Source organism: Physeter macrocephalus, chromosome 12, assembly GCF_002837175.3.
Source record: "Physeter macrocephalus isolate SW-GA chromosome 12, ASM283717v5, whole genome shotgun sequence".
NCBI classification, from domain to species: Eukaryota; Metazoa; Chordata; class Mammalia; order Artiodactyla; family Physeteridae; genus Physeter; species Physeter macrocephalus.
The window spans coordinates 30,995,374-31,011,768 of record NC_041225.1 but is presented as its reverse complement, the minus strand read 5'-3'; positions in this window follow the sequence as shown (position 1 = coordinate 31,011,768).

Sequence of the window (16,395 nt, the reverse complement as noted above, 5' to 3'; positions counted from 1 at the left end):
TTGCCTTACAGCTGAGGAAGCATGTAACTCTACTGTTCACAGAAAGCAGAGGCAAGATCCCAACCCAGGCAGTCTGAATCCAGAATCTGGGCTTTTAATGATGGTGCCATAGAGGATGCTGGAACATAGGGAAGAAGCACCCAGTTCAGCCTAGGGGCTGGGAATTATCAGGGTTTGCTCCCCACACCGGGTACCCAGGGACCCAGCAAGGGGAACACACTACCTGTAGAGACAGGTCATTGGCTTTGGATAGTCCATGAATGTGTTCCTGAAAAATAAGAAAACACAAAACTAAACACTACTAAATGTTAGCAAAGGAGGGAGGAAGGGAGTGAGAGTGTAACCTGGGGAACAGTAGGTTGTGGGGAGATAAAGGGGCAGTCGGTGAGAAATGGAGACTTCTTCTCGGTTCACGACTGTATCACTGAGACACAGGGTCCAGCACCTCCCAGTCCTTCAGCTTGCCAAGATCCACCCCGTCCACTCACCGGCCTCTGCCTGAGACACTCACCCCACCGTGGCCACACCACTCTCTCCCTCAGCATCGTGTCCTGGGGGAAGCTGCCCCATCCCCTGGATTGCCTTCATCCCTCCATTATACATTTCCACATAACCCTTCACAGACCTTACCACAACTGTAATTAGGTCATTATTTGGGTAATTATTTAAGTGCTTGTTCAACATCCACCTTTTTGTCCTAATTCTAATCTCCATGAGGAGGACAGTCTTTTGTTCACCATTATCCACCTGGTACCCAGTGTAGTGCTAAGGTCAGCATAAGTGCGTGTTAGGGGTTGAATTGTGTCCCCCTACTCCCCAGAAAGTTATGTTTGTGTCCTAAACCCCAGTACCTAGAATGTGACCTTATTTGGAGATAGGGTCTTTACAGAGGGAATCGAGTTAAGATGAGGTCATAAGGGTGAGCCCTAATCCAACATGACTGGTGTCCTTATAAAAAGGGAAAATTTGGATACAGACACACACACAGGAAGGACAGTATGTGAAGATGAAGGCAGAGATCTGTAAGTCAAGGAATCCCCAAACTGCCAGCAAACCACCAGAAGCTAGGAGAGAGTCCTGAAAAGACCCCCTAACACCTTCAGAAGGAACCAACATCATGATCTCAGGCTTCCAGCCTCCAGAAGGATAAATTACTTCTTCAAGTTACCCAGTTTGTGGTACTTTGTCACTGTCCTTATCAAAGGGGGAAATTTGGGTACAGACACAGACACACACACACAGACACACACACTATGTGAAAATGAAGGCAGAAATCTATAAGCCTAGCAGTTAGCTAACACAGTACCTGGTAAATATCGGTTAAATACAAGAAAGAAGAAATCATGCTTGGATTCACACAGCCCTTTCCCTTACTTGGAATAAGGGCTCAGTCAATGTCTGTTGCTAATAGGATGTATAATGTGCCACCTTTTTCTGTTTGTTTGTTTTGGTTTTATTTCTCATGGTTAATTTCAAAGCCAGAAGAGTTTAACTCTCTGTATGACTCTTAAAAAAAAACCCCATGATGTTTTAACTTCCCCAATTTTTTATTATTCTTCATGTCCTGGATCTTTGACTGGAGAGGAAGGAACAACACAAGAGTGGCTGGTGTCACCTGAGACCATGTGTGACTTCAGCTACAAGCATGAAATCTTGAAAATCACATATTGTAGAACCAGTGTTACATTGTGGGGGAAATGTGAGTTATCCGTGCATTTGTGATGGTGTTGCCATGCACGGATCGGTACCTGGCAGGCTTCGTTTGGTCTAGGATTTCTGCCACCAACTGTCACTACATACTTTTCAATTTGCACAATCTCATCACTGCCAAGAACGAAATACCTCTGTGTGACTTGTAATTACAGAACTGCTCCTGTCGCCCCTCTCCCCAAATCCCTGGAGATTCAATTTGCACATTCTGACAAAGTAATTTCTTGATTTTGTTTTCTGTACGAGTCATTGAAGGTTTCCTGAATGAGCTCCATTGTAAACAGGGAGTCGGTGTCACCCACAGAAGTACTTCTTCCCCTGACAGTTTAACTGTTCTCTTGGTTTCCAGGCTTTTCACCTTTTATGAAACATGATGCTTTCTCTACATCTTGTCTAAATACAGGTATGCAAACACTGGACAGGTTTATAAGCTAAAGAGCTAAAGTCTAATTAGAAGACACATGGGATTTTTTGCAAATATGTACAGAACGTCTTGAAAGACCGTTCAGGTTTTTCAGGTGCCCTGGATGACTTGAGACTGATGTCCCAGGAAGCAGAACAGAAGGAAAGGCAGGGATTGTCTGGAATGCCATTCACACACCTGGACACTAAATGTCATTTTCGATCAATTCCTTGTTGGCCAAAGGGACGTGAATACCTCGGCTCCCATGGGGACTGCCTCTCCAGCCCATTACTTGCCTTATGGTTCATAAGCCTTGGTGCCTTGAATCTGTCTAGCCACCAGGTAACCCTTGTTCAAGGTGAGTCGCCCCCCGTTCCCATCAGCCCCCGCACCTGCTCTGCATTCTGGCTCTGCCACTGATATCTGTTCCATCTCCTCTGACTCTCACTTCCTGCTTTTCTGTGACTCCTTCCTCTCAGCCTGTGTTCATGTCAAGTATATACGATCCTTAAACGAAATGAAACTCAACAAAATTCTTCTTTTAACAAGCCTCCTCCTCAAGGTAGAACCGTCCTCTGTCATGTCCTTTTTTTTGCAAAAACCTGGAGAATCTTTCTAAACTGAACATCTTCTCTTTCTCACCTTCCACTCACTTCAATTCACTGTGCGGCCGCCTCGTCGTACCTGCCCTTATTAAGGTACCTAGATAGTCCCTAAATTGGGAGACTTTCAGTCCTCACCTCACTTGACCTTGGAAGAATTCGCAGCAGTGACTGAGTGGCCACAGCTGAGCTAACCCCAGGGGGCGTGAAAAATGGATGTTGGAGGTCAGTCTCTGCCCCGCCGGTAGGATTCTCCTTGAGTGACTCAACCTCCTCCTTTTTTCTCTTTAATTTTCACCTTGATCGGTGACTATCTTAGGATTTGTACTCATATCTTTCTTTTCTCTTCTTTTTCCTTTTCTTCTTTCATCGTATCACTTTTATCTTCTTTCAGGGTGTCAGTATCATCTTCTCCAGCTTCAAGTGCCACCTCTGTACCTTGACTTCCAAATCTGTACTTTCATCGAGGCCCTATGTTCTGAGCGCTAAACTGATATTTAGGTGCCCACTGGACATGACCCCAGCAAATTGCATATGCACTTCGAGTTAAGATGCCACAAGGGGAATTAGATAATGTCTTCAGAATTGCTCCTCTCCTTGTGTTCCCCATTTCAGCAAGTGGCAGGACCTCCTGCCCCCGGCTCTTAGCCAGAATCATGCATATTTCCTTGATCTTTTCCTCTGTTGCATTTCTCATATCCAGTGTTATCAAATTTGGTTAATCTTGCCTTATATATAACTCTCAAATTTATATATTTTTTCATTCGTATTGCCATAATTTTGATTCTGCCCTTAGCACCTCTAAGGTCTGTTAACTAAGAGGTAGCTCAGGGCTTTTTTTCTCAACGTGCGATCTTGTTCAAGTCTGGGCCCTGATTTTGAAAGTCTGTGATGGGGACTCTGAACTTCTAACCAGGTCTGAGGTGCTGCTGGTCCAGGGGCCACACCTTGGGAGCAATGGTCCCAACAAGCAGCATCCTGCTCTCACCTCCTCCACCCTCCGCTCTGCCTCCCTGACCTCTGACCTACATAACACCTCCACCTACCTTCACAGGTCATTCTCTACAATGTGGACAACCTTCTAATTTCTTAAAGCAAAAATCTGATAAGGCCACTGCCTTGTTTAAAAAGCTTTAATTAGGAGTGCATTGCTTTCAGGACAAAATGCAAGCCGCTTGCTAAAATATGCAGGATGATTTTAATGATCCGAAACCCACCTGCCTCTTATCCCCCTGATGTCTCAATCCATAGGATATTTATATCCCTTTTTTTTTCCAGGGAAAGGGACTGAAGACTCTGTTGGATTCTCAAAGTGCTGTTTAACCTTGGAAAGGGGAATAACTACTGTCCATTCTCGATGAGGAAATATTATAGATCAAGAAACAATGACCCACATAGATTGGACAATTTCTCTGAGCTTATAAAACCCAGAGAGTTGCAGATACTGCACTAGACCTTCAATCCTTGGAGTCCCAGCCCAGTGCTGATTGCACGGAGCCATAAAACCCACCCTTCATTAGTGAGTGAGATTGGGGTCAAAATGAGATGTGGATGTGAGGAAGTGTTATGACTTAAGGTCACAACAGCAAAGTAACTTACTTTCGTGTCTTGAGTTCCTCCTCCTTTGTTACATTCACACTGGGGGAAGGCTTGACTGTACTTACATGACAATGAAAAATAAGCAGAAGAAAGAGAGAAGCTCTGGCACTGCAGGAAAGGCAACTTAGACTGTGGCTGGAAGAAGTGGGTAGGAGTGTGCCATGTCAAGTTGGTGACCAGTGAGCCACAGATGAAGGTGTATGGTTACTCAGCCTGAAGGAGAGAGGTCGTGGGGCTGGAGGGTTTTCCAAGAAGTCATGCTGTCAGTTTTCCAATATCTGCCAGGTTGCTATGAGGGTGGAAGGGCCAGGGAAGCAGGTTCCTGCCCACTAACAGGTAGAATTGTCCAGGGATGGGAAGGGATGCAGGTGTTGCTCCAACAGAGCTTCCATGACTATATCACATGGCTTCTGTGGATGTGACTCCTTACTAGCACACAGGATTAGATCAGATGACCTCTGTCTGCTGCCTTTTACCCCCAGTTCCAATATTGTACTTGCTTTAGTGCGGAAGCCCTAGTGATGGGTGCTCACCTAGTGAAAAATTTAATGGTCACAGAGGTAGGTGAGTAGATACCATGGATGACAGCCATAATCAGAATAGGTATTTTTAATCAGGTCACCTCTCCTGCATCTACTCTAAATGGGTAACTATTTACTCTCTTCTCATAATTTTCTAGGGTGTTCTGTGGCTAACCTATTTCAGAGTAAATCAGAGATTGTCAAAATGTTTCTCTAAAGGATCAGATAGTACATTTTCAGCTTTGTAGGGTTTCTGTCTTGACTACTCGACTCTGCTGTTGTAGCATGAAGGCAGTCCGGAGACAATCTATACATGAATAGGTGTGGCTGGGTGCCAATAAAACTTTATTAACAAAACAGGCAGCCATCCCAATTTGTCCCAACAGATTAAACAATCCTATAGAGCAAGCACTTTATGCTTAATTTGAAACATTGTTTGAAAAACCGAAAATGCATTCAGCATGCATTGATTTTCTATGATGTGCATGTGACTGTGTGTATTTGTATGATGACCTAGAAGTAAGCAGGGTTTCCACAGGCATGCGAGTTTAACTTTTGGTTAGTGTATTGAAACATCATCTCAGAAGACCAATGTTACTTCTTGTTTCTGCAGAAGACTTCCAAACCCATGAGCAGAGCGGAGGGAGAAGTATACATTGACTTCGAAGCTATAAATTTACTATCAGTATTGTTCATCTTTAAAAATCCCGTTTTGACTCTCAGAAAACATTGTTTTTAAATGTCAAAATAAATAGCATTTGACATTTTAAAATACAATTAGTGTTGAGCATTCAGTAGGGGGCGGGTAGAAGAAGCAGCTGGGCTTGTGGAGGAGGAGTGGTTTCTGGTAACCCCCGTTTATTACACTTTTTTTTTAACATATTTATTGGAGTATAATTGCTTTACAATGGTGTGTTCGTTTCTGCTTTATAACAAAGTGAATCAGTTATACATTTTGGAATAATGGCAAAAGGTGGTGACTGCTACATCTTTGGGTCTGTTTAATCTCCAGCTGTGAACATGTGATCAATCATCTCATGGACAACAAAAGACTTTTTCCAGGACCAGCAGTGATTTCCATGTGCTCGCAGGGGTTTATGTAAGTGCTGTCCTGCCAGCAGGTCAGCCCCAACGACGCATTCTCTGTGCTCCATGACTTCGGAGAGCTGGAAAAGAAGACCCAGGACTTACTGCTTCTACTACTGACTTTGCAGCTAACTTACTACCTTGGGGCGTTGTGCCCCAGTTTTCTTCTAACAAAAATAAGGGAAATAATACTTGTAAGCTTGCAATCTCAAATGCAAATACTATCAATGTGCAGATCATTGTAATTGTCTCTTAATTGCTGCCTTTTATTTACAAAAGGCTGAGCCTCTTCCTCCCACTTCTGGACGAGACATTGAAAGGGCACCAAAACGAGGCTCAAAGGAAATATATGTTGTCCAGACATGGAAAATCTGTAGTGCTACTTTCAGAGGGTAAGAAAATGTGAGGGTACATCTGCTACAGGAAAAACAAAAATGTACTCTTCAAAAATGTCAAGATCATAAAGGACAAAGAACTACTGAGCAATTGTTCCAGAATAAAGAAGAATTGAGACATGACAACTGAATGTAACTCATGGTCCTAGATTTTCTTTACTTATAATGAATGTAACATGTATAATTGGCAAAGAATAAGGCCATTTAGTATTGTATCAGTATTAATTTCCTGATTATGATACTTATATTGTAGTTATAAAAGAGAATGTCCTCGTTTTTAGGAAATATACACTAAATAGATAAACTAAATTTATCTGTTTAGGGATAGATAAATAGATAAAGCAAATGTGCTAAAATGTTAACATTTGATGAGTCTGAAGGGTATAGAGGTTTCTTTGTACTATTCTTGAAACTTTTCTGTAAATCTGAAATTATTTCAAAATAAAAAGCTTAAAAATTGAAAAAAAAAGAAGTTTCAGGCTATTTGGCTAAAATCCCTCCATGTCTAGCGATGTATAGGGTGAATATAACTCAGCAAATAAATACTTTTCAATTCAAATTTGAACCTGGAGAGCGATCTGAGGCAAAACCATTTTTCAGCATTTTCATTCTCTATAGTTTTTGGGAATTGAAATTGCTTAAAAGAATTTCATGCTTTATTTGTAACCATTTAAAAACATATCATGGTAAGGCTGTGAAATCTACCATTGGAGTTCCCATTTCCACCATTTTCAAAATGGATAGGGCTGGTTGAAGGCTGGTGTGACACTTGCGGGGGTTTTCTAAGTTGTTTCCATCATGTGCTTGGTGAAATATGGCAAAGCAGATGGAAAGCTGGTGATTCATCTCCATGTAAGATTTCCTGGGGAAGGTTGAGATGCATTCGGTGTACAGAATTTCCTGCACTGTAACCCGCTGAAGCTTTTGCCTTAATGAAACAGAAGCATTTGCTCTGTTTCAGACTTTCAAATTAATGATCCCAGAAATGTTTTCTACATGAGTGTTTTCCTCTTGTTTTTTTTTTTTGTCTTTGTGTGGTGCCACCTCCTTTTTCTAGTCTTATTCATAAGGGTCCATATCTCAAGTAGCTGAGTATGTCAGCTACTCTTTCCAGGTAGCTGAGGGGTGGGTATTTGAACTTACCTGTTCAATGGTGTTGGCAGGGGTCAGAGAACACAGCCTGGTGAGTCTGTAGCAGTGTAGGTATCCCAGAGTGGAGGACATTATTAAATCAGGAAGACTGTTTCAACAAATAGATGGCAGCATGTATCTTAGTGATGGTGGCAGGTAAATATTTGGACAGGACAAGCTGCTGATTACAAAAACTAATTCTGTGGGGGATCAGGGTCAAGTATACATACTAACAGTCCTTGACTTATCAGCATTATTCAAAAATTGAGCTTAATCTACAAAATTCTAAGTGCTCGTGTTTGTTATTCTGTTGGAGGTTGGAGAGTACATCTTTCACAGTTAACTTCAAAGTATCAATGACATAACTGGAAGAAACTTGAGATATGGATGCTTTTCATAACAATATTAAAATGCACAAAAACATTTTAATAGTCTGCTATGATTGACCATTTATCTTATATCCATAAAATGGAAAATGGTGAGCCATTGGAAATTATTTAGCTTGTTTACTTTCAAACAATTAACATGTTTAATGTCAGAAAAAGGAGAGTAGGCTACACAATTCAAGTTTAAATATCAGGATATAAACAGTATGAATGCTATGATCCCATTTCCTTAAATCCATCTACAGCATTAGGTTGAGCCATACCACATTGCCATTTTGAATGTCAAATGGTTTGATATCAGCAATCTCAGATGATTCAGGGTACAAGAGGAAACACACATACACACACACACGTGAAAGATAGTTACGAAACGTTCTGGATGGTGATCGTAGGTATTTAATTTTTTTAATTTTTCTTATTTATACTTTCTAGAATTAATGTGCATTACTTTTCTGATGAGAGAGAGAAAGAAAATTTTTCTCTGTGCTCCAGAGGCAGAACCTTTCATTGTGAAGAGGTATTGGTTCTGGAGATAATCTACATTGTCAGTAGAAGATTTGAGAATTTTTGGTCTCTGGTTTCCAGAGTTCTTTAGAAATGACCAGATTTGGTGAAAATACCTACCTTCTCTTTCCTTCCCCAAGTAGATTCCCCCAACTAACAGTGAGATCACTTGTGTGCAAGCATCTGGCATCTAGTAGGTGCCCAACACATATTTGTGAATGATTGAGTGAGTGAATACACGAGGGAGAGAGTGATTAAATAATTATTATGCAATGCATTCTGAAATTTTGCTTTTTTCCTCCTGATTACTAAACGACTTGAACTGTCTTAAGAGAGAATGTGGCAGAATTGTTAAGTCCATGTACACATATTGCTAAGAGGAAAATCCAGTCTGTCAGAAAAGGCAAAAATGAAAATATTGAATGGACTCTGCCGAATAGTACCTTCCCGATTCTCCTGGGTAGAATATAAAATGTCTGGGTAAAAATCTCAGTTCATTATGCATTTCTGCAAGATGTTAAAATTTCTGGCCCTTTACCATACGGGCATTTCTAAAGCAGCTTCACCTGTAAGGGCAAATGAGCAGTACCTGGCCGGCTCTGGCCTCTAGTTCTAGGTCACAGAACACATTTAACTCTGTCTGTGATCAGAAGTGTTCCCTTCAATGGCTATATCCATTCCTACTTTGGAATAAAAGGAGGATGAGGAAGAAAGGGAGAGAGAGAGGAAGGAAGGAAGGAAGAAAGGAAGGAAGGGAGGGAGGAAGGAAGGAAAGGAGGAAGGAAAAAAGAAAGGGGGGGCAGAAAGAGAGGGGAGAGGGACAGAGAGATTTTTAGCCACGTGGGATTGTTCAGGCCTCTTTTCAGCAAATGGTTATAAAAAAGCTCCAAAGGGTAGATATGATCATTCACCAGCTGACAAAATCAGTGGAGCATTATTTTCATCCCGCGATTACCTCTAAGTGACTCATGCCAGCTTAGATGGGTTCTCAGCCCCTGAGTAGAGCATGTCCTGAAATTAACATGAATAACCTAATTTCTACCTTCCTGCAGTCTCTCCTTACACACTGCACAAAGGGAAAAATAGAAGTGAAACAAGAAAGATTAACAAGGTCTGTGCCAGCTGTTAGAAAAGAAGGCATTGTTTGTCTGCATTTAAGGAGAAAAGGACACTATTTGGCCGCGTGGGGTGCCTCGGCGTCGGCTGGTGCTAATGATCATCCCGAGGGTTGAGCTGTAAGGCGAGTTGCCCGTGGACCGGCCCTGCCTGCTCTGCTGACAGGTGCTAATGGGAGGGGGCAGGACACAGCTGCCTGAACAGGAATCCCATTATCCTTTGCTGGGTATTGATTCGCCCTGTGGGATGTTTTCTCTCTGGCTGTGTTAATGTTCAGAGCACACACTTGCCTTGTTCAGGCACAGAGTCAGAGGTGCCTGGGGCAAACGTAATGGGCTCTGCCTTCCAGCCTGCAGAGGTTGTGTCTGTGGGGATGTAGGCTTCCTTAATTATAGGGCCTGCTTGGGGACAGGTCTGGAAGAATAGCTTTGCCACGAATAGAATTGCCCGAGGTGCATGGCAAATTAATCTAATGACATGAGGTGACTGTTGAAAGTTTTTTTCTATCCATAGACAGTAGTTCTCATTTTAAAACTTGAAATTTTGCACAAAAAGTCCAGGAAGTGATCCAACAGTGGGAATCTTGGCCATCCACAATCCTCTAAACATTTTTCAGACTCTTCTTTGTTTCCAGTGAGGGCTTCTGAAAAGTCTCTAGAGACGATGTAGAGATAATCTTTGCCTTTGGCCATGCTCAGTGATTTGGTGGCTTGTTGAAGGGCAGTATGTGATTGGGTTGGGTTTATTGGAGTTAAAATTATTGAATTTAACTTGTAAAGAGATCTTATCACACAGGTGAGTCAAGACAGAATTTACTGTGAAGAGTTAACACAGCACAGACTCAACTCTGAGCAGCAAAGGTGTCTGGAAGTCATCTCATTTGACTTTCTCCATCATCAGCCAGTCCACCTCATTTACAGAGCCTCTCCGTGTTAAAGTCTTCCTTATATTGAGCAAAAACCTGTTTTTCTGTAAATGGTATGCAAGTGTACGTGTGTGTGTTTGTATCAAGACAGTGGCATTTTAGGGCATTTAAAATCCTCCAACATTCAATTTAGTTCACCAATTGCCCTGCCAGCTGCTATATTTATGTTTTCTTATGATACAGAAACTGTATGAAACCTTACTTTTGAAGGGACCCTAGTCACAAGTGTTGCTTTCGTTTCTCAATCTCTGTCTCTGGCCCTTTCTCTATCAGCCGTCCATTCTCAGCATCTTGTTGGTGTTTCTGAGTTAGTGAGGGCCACACTCCTTTGCACTCAGCTCTCCTGGGAAAGGTGAGACAAGCAAGGAGGGATCTGGGCTCAAAGCCTTGAGAAGAGGCTGTCCTGGCACCACCAGCTGTGAGGTCTGTTCCCTATACGACTTCTACATCCATCTGCAGTGCTTCTGTTTAACAAGGAAAATTCATTTCAGAGATGTAACTCAGCCAAAGGCAGAGGATAAGCTAGGGATGAACAATGTATCTAAGATGGTCAGAAATGGTTCTCATAATGGTGATCGGCTCTTTCCCCGTCAGCAAGTTCAAGACATTTTCTATTCCCCTTTCATGGCTTGTGGGAGGGATCAATGCTAATCTGTTTTCAGCCTCAAGCCCATTGGATAGATCAGGGGCCGAGGAAGTGGAACATGTCCACTCCAGAGCTACAGAGGAATCTAGGCCTGGATCTGATAAAAATATTCATGTGGGTTTGGTAAAAATATGTAGAACTTGTGAGCGCCAAGTGGCTGCACTCCTTTTTCAATGCATTACATTTTTCTGGTTATGCAAATAATTATGTAGCTTTTGTGGGAAATTTAAACATATAAAAAATGACAGACATTCATAATTCTGCTATTCAGAAATAATAACCATCATTACTATTTTGATAATTTCTGTCCATTTCTAATTCAGTGATTTTTTTTGCATCCTTTTAATCATTTGCTGTTTTGCCCCAAAACGTTTCCCCGCAGCATTAAATACTCTTTAAGGATGTAAGTACCAATGACTGAGTCAGATTCAGGACAAAGAAGGACCCTGCGGGAGGTAGTCCAGCTTCACAAACCAGGACTACTTGGATGGACGGATGAATTCTCCAAAGCAGGTAGAAAACTCCGATAGACAAGACTTGTATGGCTTGGTCACATTTGGGAGACTTCTACCTCCCTCTGTGTTTTGATGAACTGGGAGGGGAGTTAGAAGTGAATGAGGAACTTTACAGTGATCGCGCCTTTGAAAGAAGCAGGTGACTGTGTAGAAGGGTAGGTGGGAAATGCTGCCCACTGGTCTTGGAGGGCTCAGGAGAAGAAAGCTGAAACAACCTCACAGTTCAGACCTCCAGCTACTCGAGCTTAATCCTCTGTCACCTCCAACACTATCCTGCAAATACGTGATTCACTGAACACTTGTCCTCAAATAAGGTACGACCTTTCCAGATTGACTCCAACCAGAAGTGGAAAGGTAGAACATGAAAAGTAAAAGTCTCATAGAGAACACATACCAGAAAAAAATGATGCCGCACCCCGAAAGAAAAGTATAAGCAACTGGTTCTCCACGGAGTCAAAGGTGTTAATGAAAAGATGACCTTTCTTAGAGTAAAACTCCAAGGAGACCTACAGGGGCTCAGAGTAGAGATTAGAAAGCCGAGAAAATCAAAATCATTATGGAAACGAGACTCTTATTACAGAAACAAAAACCTATATATGGCTAAAGACACATCTGGGATGTAAAAAGTCTGTTTGAGAGAATGACCAAGATGAAACAGAAAAGAAACAAATTACAAAGGGCTCTAGAAGGAATCACTGGTAGTGAAGACAGGTCATATAATCATAACTGCGCCTGGAAAAGAGAAGGAGAAAATATAAGACAAACATTTTAAGTGAGTTTTAAAATTTGTGAAAATTCAAGAAAGAAAAAGATTGAAATACAGAGCTTGAGAGAGTACACCACGTTCCAGGGAAAACAAATTTAGAATAAAACCACTCTAACGTGATTTGCTAAAGTGAATGGAGATAATTCTGTGGCACACAGGGAAAAATCAAGTTCTCTCTACGGGGAGAAAGGCAAGGTGACCCCGGGCATTTTCATAGCATGCAAATGTGAAAGTCAGCGGAGCAATGTTTACAGAGTCCTTAGTGATGAAAGTGTGACTCAAGATGTTTATATGCAACTTAGCTGCTACTCAAGTATAAAGTCAAGACAGTTCTTCTCAAGCACCCAAGAACTCAAGGTATATAGACACCAGTAGTCCTTAAAAAAAAAAACAAACCCAAAACAAAACAAGAAACAGAACTATGAGAGAATAAGCTGTGGGCAAACAGATGACTAGGGTTCTAAGATGAAGCAGGAGGAGGAGGAGAGGGAGGAGGAGGAGGAAGAAGGAGAAAAAGGGAAGAAGGGGGAGGGAAGTAGGGGAGGGAAGAAAGAGGGAAAAGCCTGTTTGTAGCATTGAACTGACTGAAAGGGGACACGAAGTTGAATAACTGTGGGGCGTGTGATTAGAAAACAGAATGCAAATTTTATAAAATATTTTAATGATAAACTAACAAAACACTGAGTTTGCATGAGAAGAGGAGAGGGTGATATTTAAGGAATATATCCAAACAAAGAGACACAGAAAGGATAACTTTAATAGAAGAGGTGGTGCGGTACCAAGGAGTAAAATAAAAATGAGGCAGAGCTGTACAACTAATGTCTAGCAAGTTTTAACAAAAAGCAAAAACTATTAAACATAACCACTGTATAACGATAAAGAAAACAATCCACAGTGAAGATCTATCCTGGATATTAATCCACCAAGAGTGAAAGAAAAAAAAAAACACATAAAAACAGGAAATAAGAAAGAAACAAAGACAAATATTATGTAATATTACTTAGATGTGAAATCTAAAAAATAACTCAAATGAACTTATTTATAAAACAGAAACAGACTCACAGACACAGGAAACAAATTTATGGTTACCAAAAGGGGAAGGGGATGGGAGGGATAAATTAGGAATATGGGGATTAACAGATACACACTACCATATATAAAATAGATAAACAACAAAGATTTGGATCCCCTGAAACTAAAACAATATTGTAAACTAACTATAATTCAGTTAAAAAATAAAAATTAAAATAAAGATTGGAGTCAAAAAAATAGATGAATGGATAAAGAAGATGTGATATATATATAGACACACAATGGACTACAGCCATAACAAGAATGAAATTTTGCCTTTTGCAGCAACATGGAGGGACCCTCCAGGAGGATATTACGCTTAGTGAAATAAGTCAAACAGAGAAAGACAAATACTGTATAATATCACTTATATGTGGAATATGAGAATACAACAAACTAGTGAATATTAAGAAAAGAAACAGACTCAACTATATGGGGAGTAAACTAGTGGGGAGAGGGAAGGAGGGAGGGGCAGGGTAGGTGTATGGGATTAAGAGATCCAAACTCCCTGTATAAAATTTAAAAAGTTACAAGGATATATTGTACAGCACAGAGAATATAGCCAATATTTTATAAATGGAGTATAATCTTTAAAAATTGTGAATCACTGTGTTGTACACCTGAAACTTATATAACATTGTAAATCAACTATACCTCAATAAATAAATTTTAAGAAAAGAAACAGATGAAAACACAATAGGATAGGTATTTCTATTACCTTTAACTTATCTTTCTTAGCTCATTTTATTTGATATATCAAATAAATGAACAGGTAAAAAGTAGAAATAGTTTGGATATTATCTGAGGACAAGGGTATAAAAACCAGAAATGAACAACTGAGACAGACAGTGCTATTGAGTCTCCCAGCACTCATTCTCTCTTCTGCCTGAACCTCAGTTTTCTTTGCTGGGGGCGGGGGTGATGTTTGCAGATGAAAACACTCACCCAGGCTCTTTTTCTGCTAGCGAAGCATGTGATGGGGTTCTGGCCAGTGAGATATAAGCTGAGAGTTCTGGAAAAGCTTTTGCTTTCCTGATACAATGCTACCCTGATTGTTTTCCACTTTTGTTTTCTTCCTGCCTCCTGCTTGGAAAGCAAATGTGACACCCAGAGGGAAGATGAAAAACACAAGGAAAAAGGCCTACATACTTACACACTGTTCCAGTTAATTCATCTATCAGGATCCACAAAGTGGTGGCCACCCCCGTGGCCTGGCTCACTTCATAAATCTAAACTGAAATCAGCCTGCATTTATAGGAAACACCTCACTGTCAAAGAAACCTAACAAACACTTTTGGGTTTGCATCAAGACAATGACAGGTCTGTTTACCAGGTAATCCCAAATGCAAGAGCTGGGCAACTAGCCTGAAATTCTTTGACAAAGGCACATGTATGAACAGCAGTTTATAATAAATGACAGAAAGTTGTAAATGAAACTAAGAAGAAGTGATTAATTCTAGGAAAGCTTTGGAAAGTTGTATAGAAGGAATGTCTTTGTTTTTTGTATCTATATTTATGAGGGATATTGGTGTACAGGTTTTTATAATGCCTTTGTCCAGTTTTAGTAATGTTGGCCTCATAAAATGAGTTGCAATGTGCTCTTTCCTTTTTTCATCTTGTGTAAGAGTTTGTGTAGAATTGGTATTTTTTCCTTATATGTTTGGTAGGATTCATGAACGAAACATCTCAGCCTGGAGTTTTATTTGTGGTAAAGTCTTTCAACTGTAAATCCAATTTCATCTACAATTTGAATATAGGACTTCAATTAGAGGGATTTACAAATATGAAATACTCTGTTTCTTCTTTTTTCGGTCTTGATAATTTGCCTTTTCATGAAATTTTCCCACTTCATCTAAGTCATTGAATTTATTTTAATGAAGTTATTTACAATATTTTCTCCTTATTTTTCATATTTAGAGGTTCTGTAGTGAAATCTCCTTTCTTTTTTTGTGATATAGATATTTGATGCATTCTCTCTATTTTCTGATCAATCTAACTAGAGATTTATCAATTTTATTGATATATTTATAAACCAGTTTTTATAGTTTCACTGATTATTGACTCTCTTTTTTCAATTTTATTGATTTCTACTTTTAAAAAATCCTTTTTTCTTACTATTTCAGTTTAATTTGCTCTTCATCTTATAGTTCCTTGAGGTAGAAAATGAGATCATTTATTTTACTTAAGACCATTCTTCTTTTCTAATATAAGCGTTTAATGCTGTAAAGTTTTCATTAAGCATTGCTTTAGCAGTAAGCTACAATCCAGAAATTTTAATATGTTGGTTTTAAATTTTCACTCAGTTCAAAGTATTTCCTAATTTCTCTCTAATTTCTTCTTGGATGCCTGGGTTATTTGTAAGAGTGTAATATGATTTCCAAATATTTGAGGATATTCCAGATATCTGTTACTGATTTCTAGTTTAATTCCATGGTGGTCAGAGAAGTTATTTTGTATGATTTCAATTCTCTTAAAATCATCAAGACTTACTTTATAGCTCATCGTATGATCTATCTTTTAAATATTCCATAAGCACTTCAAGAGCACGTTGTTGGCTGGAGTGGTCTGCGAATATAAATTAGGTTAGTTTGGTTGGTAGTTTTGATCAGGTCTTCTATATGCTTATTGATTTTCATTTAATTGCTTTACCAGTTACTGAGGAGTTGATGAAATCTCCAACTATAATTATGAATTTGTCTATTTCTCCTTCCAGTTCTATAGGTTTTTTTCCATGCACATTGAAACATTTTTAAAATGTGTTTACACATATTTCTGTAGGCTACTTATTATTATAATATGTCCCGATCTATCTCTTGTAATAATCTTTATTTTGAAATGCTAGTTTGATGTTAACATAGCAACTCCATATTTATTTTGATTAGTGTTTGCATTTCCAATGTTTTTTCCCCTTTTACTTTTAATCTTTTAATCTTACTTTTACTTTTAATCTTTTAATTTTTTATAGTTAACTTAGATTACAGATAGAATATAGTTGAGTCTTGTTTTTTTCTTTTAATCC